Source organism: Sander lucioperca, chromosome 7, assembly GCF_008315115.2.
Source record: "Sander lucioperca isolate FBNREF2018 chromosome 7, SLUC_FBN_1.2, whole genome shotgun sequence".
Classification (NCBI taxonomy): Eukaryota; Metazoa; Chordata; class Actinopteri; order Perciformes; family Percidae; genus Sander; species Sander lucioperca.
Window position 1 is genome coordinate 35,249,105 of NC_050179.1, and position 4,750 is coordinate 35,253,854.

The following is a 4,750-nucleotide window of genomic DNA, read 5'->3' on the forward strand; positions in this document are numbered from 1 at the left end:
CGATCTCTCTTAATACTGGACCAATGTCAACGACTGTTGTTCCCATCAGTCACTTAGACACTAAAACATAGGGACATAGGGTCCAGGTTGACGGTAGTCACCCTTGGATGATTTCTTCTAGCTTCCAGCTTTTTTGTAGCAGTTTTTAATTTGCCAAGCTCGGGAGGGAAGACAGAATATTTTGTTTAATAACGAGCTGTAAAATAACCCCATAGATTTGTGAAATGTAATAAAATGTTTGAAGTACCTCAATTGCGATTATGGGCCGAATACGCAGTCATGCTTTTCTGTATATTTGGATCACCGATAACAGGCTGCCATTCATTTTCAATGGGAGTGGCCGTTTGCCAGCAACAAGCGACGAGCTTACCGCTGCCACGAGCAAGGCGGGGCCAAAATAGACAAGAAGTCTATTTTATGCAAATGCTGAGCGATGCGACAAAGCTACTGCCAATCGGAGTGAAGGCAGCGTGAGGGCAGCGTGACGTATGTACGTTGGTTGCTCGAGTCAAAGAAAATCATTCCAGATGGCGGAAACGCTTCAGGACATTGTATTTATGTATATATCGGATATGTTTGGCATTTTATCTCATATATTTTGTTACCCCTATCGAGAAATAAATACTTTTAAATCCAAAAACATTGTTCTTGTGACTTGACAATACCTCTGAAGTGACTTGTAGGACCTCTTGCAGATACTAGGCAATAGCATAACATAGCATTTGATTTGTTGACAGGGCGTTTAGTCATAATATTTCATATTTCATCATTCATACGTATATCTATGGGTCTATCCACAAAGTAAACAGAGGGGACGTGCTTGAAGGTAGCACCAGAGAATTTCTGTTTACTTTTGCCAAGCAACCAGGAGTAGGCTAGGTACGCCCAGGGACGTGTGTGTGTGTGTGTGTGTGTGTGTGTGTGTGTGTGTGTCGCTGTCTTTTGTAGCTAATGTGACTGTAGGATAATGCCTTTAATAAATAAGTTGAACTCACAGTGTTGCTGTCGTTGCAGCCCAGCAGACTCATCTGAATACCTGAAATGTAAAAAGAAAACTTGTAAGACTTAACATAAAGAAAGAAAATAACATTAATAAAATGATATAATAAAAAAACATTACATATATAAAGAGAGACTTACCTCAGATCTGTTTCTCCGTTTGCCACATTTGTGTGCTTGATGCTAAAAGTCTGGATGAATAAACTTCACAGAGTTTATTTCAGGGTTACATGGGCTATGTTTTTATAATATTTTGGGTACATATTTCTCTCCGTCTTTATCGAAATGCTCCTCTGTGACAGTAAACTGAATATCTTTGAGTTGGGGACAAAACAAGACATTTGAGGACGTCATCTTGGGCTTTTGGGAAACACTGATCCACATTTTAGAGACCAAACAACTAATCCATTCATCAAAAAAAATAATCCACACATTAATCCACAATGAAAGTAATCGTTAGTTGCAGCCTTAGGAAGAAGTACTTGGAACTTTTACCCAAGTTAAAGCAACACTAGAGAACTTTTCCCGTTTCGGCCCCCCTACAGGTTGTAAGTGGAATTGTCCATTACATTACATCGTCCAGTTCATTCAAACTACAGAGCCACTAGCCTGGTTTACACCAGACCCTTCTCAGCTGTAACTGAGAGTGGGTCTGGGGAAGCTTCATTCACAGCCCATTTCCAAAGGGGAGTCACCAATGGACACCGCTCAAATGCCTCTGGGCGCAATTGGATAGACCTAAAACCAATCAGATCAACGATCACGGTGACGTAGCAGCGACAGCGGCATCAACGGGTTGCTGCACTTCGGTGGCCGCCATATTGAATGTAAACAAAAAGCTACTCGCCGTCACTGCGCTATCGTCATCGTGTAAAGCCCGCCTCAACGGTTGTGATTGGTGCCTCGATTTGGAAAAATTGGAAATGGGCTTGAATGGGCTCTTGGTCAGACTGACTGGCAGAGCAAATCTCAAATTTGCCGGAAGTTCGTCAGGGTTTACCCAGGCTATAGTTCAGAACTACAGATCCGCTACCCGATCTGGCAAACTTGCATTATGTAATGTAATGTAATGTAATGGACAATTCTGCTTCCAACCTGTAGGGGGACCGAAGCGGGAAAAGTTCTCTAGTGTTGCTTTAAACCAGTTTAAAAATCCTCCATTACAAGTAAAAGTCCTTCATTTAAAGTCTTAATTCTGTAAAAAGTACGGTTGCATTTTTATGTTGTCAAAGTACAGCTAGTTTTAATATACTGTACTTTTAAACTGATCGTATGTTTCACGTGTTAAATCTTGACGGACAAATATAGTGGAGTAAAAAAAGTAAAATATTTACCTCCGAGATGTAGTGGAGTAGAAGTATAAAGTTTCAGAAAAGTACTTCCAAAGTGTACTTAGTTACATTCCACAACTAAGCTTTACGCTGGGAGGCTGAAGACTTTATTTGTTACTATTTCTGTGAAAGATACAGCCAATAAACACATGAATGTGTAATTTATTTCCGTGTAACCTAAAGCTAATCTTCAAGGGAAGAAATACATCTTAAGGAGAACTTATGAGACTGAAGGCAGCCGCTGCATATTATATGAGGTTTTCCTCATTTCAGGGGACGTAGGCCATGTTTTTTATATTATTTGGGGTCATATTTCTCTCAGTCTTCTATGAAAACGATGTGTTGAAGAAAACACGCCCGGCTGGGACTCTTAAAGCTCGTCTGACACCGTTAAAGACTTTGCACGTCATAAAACAGCAACATCTGAGAAACTGTAGCTCGGCGTTGGATTTAGTTCACGGCAACGAGCTGAAGAGACTCATTCATTTCCATCCACCTGCTGCGTCCATCCTCTTCTTCACCGCTTTGAGTTTAATTATGCACACATGTTTAGGCCTGGGGTGGCAATGGTTAAAATACATCTACAATATTAGTATATAACTTTAAATCTGTGCATGTATTTTGTTTACCAATTTAAATTCACAAAAATTGAGGGTAACACTTTAAGGCCGTTTTATGGTTCTGCGGAGGCTCCATGCTGAGCTTTCGCCGTAGTCTACGTTAGTGGCCTGAAGTTAATACTTGTGCACTGGTGTGTGCGTCGAGCTGGTGTGTGTGTGTGTGTGTGTGTGTGTGTGTGTGTGTGTGTGTGTGTGTGAGAAATGAGAGAGTGACGGCGATTAGTTTCGGAGCGAGTAGTGACTCTAGAGTCCTAGTGAGAGAAACAAAGTGTCTCCCCTGTTCTTTCTGACCACGGTGGGAAATCTGGAGCAGGAAAAGCCAGGGTGGTCATGGTGCAGTGGATATGACCCATGGTGTGTGGTGTGGGAGATCTGGGTTCGATTCCCACTGCGACACATCAACCAGTGTGTCCCTGAGCAAGGCGCTTAACCCCTAGTTGCTCCAGAGGCGTGCGATTATAGCGATTTATAAGTCACTTTGGATAAAAGCGTCAGCTAAATGACATGTATTGTAATGTAAAAATTAACCCTCTCCTTGATGTCATGTTTTTATGGAGAAGGAGAACCAGGAAATAAGTTGGGGGGGGGAAATGCAACGCGGCCAAGCGACGTGCGTCGCTGCGACGTCTAGTCACATTTTTCGAGAGGTGCACGTCAGGCTACGGCGTAGGGTCCGGCGTAGACGCAGAGGGGTCTGCGGGGGTACGCTGTCGATTCGACGCAGAAGCATAAAACAGCCTCTACTGGAAGGTATCTACATAAGAGTGACATGACACGGTCATGTCACATGAACCCTAACCCTTCACACCAGTGGTCCCCTTGTGCCCCTTGCAGCACCCATAATGTTTATGACACGTTCATGACAGTGTCATGTCACTCTTATGTAGATACCTTCACGTAAAGTGTAACCAAATTGAGTTTACATCTGTGCCTTTAGAAGGCGGCTAGGCAGATATCCCCTCGCTCATTTGTAGTTTGTGTTGCAATTGCTATTGTCTTATTATGGTAAAAACAACCTTCAATGTTACCTGACGGTCCCTAAAAGATTGACAGCGGAGCTAACGTTAGCTTCACAGACAACTTCAGAGCCGTTCGCTTCGGGAAACAACACAACCTTCGAGCTAGCGAGCTACACGCTGAAAATATCAAGTTTTGAAGAATATTTCGATAGTGCAACAAGGCAGGTCTGCTTGGTTCTTTCGGGGAATGATTGTAAGGATTTACAAAGAATATGTTTAGGCCATTTCCTCTCTAACTGGGACGTTTTGGGACTGATTGGTGGGATTTCTGTGGATGAAGTACACACAGAGATCTCTCTCTCTCTCTGACTGCAGTTTGTCGTCGTAACCGTCTTGAGTGGGCAAATGCTCACATGCGATGGCGTCTGGCAGTTTGGAGAGGTGTTCTCTTCACGGATGAACCATAACACCAGATCCTGACTGGTTTTCGGACCCCCCCAATACAGTAATACTGCACATTTTAGAGTGGCCTTTTATTGTGTCCAGCCTAAGGCACACCTGTGCAATAATCCTGCTGTCTAATCAGCATCTTGATATGCCACACCTGTGAGGTGGATGGATGATCTCGGCTCACTAACACAGATTTAGACAGATCTGTGAACAATATTTGAGAGAAATAAGCCTTTTGTGTCCATAGAAGTCTTAGATCTTTGAGTTCAGCTCATGAAAAATGGGGGCAAAAACAAAAGTATTGCGTTTATAATTTTGTTCAGTGTATTTTCTGTTATATTCTTTCAAGTTTGTCGCAACAAATTTGTGAAAAACCCAAGTAAGCACGACG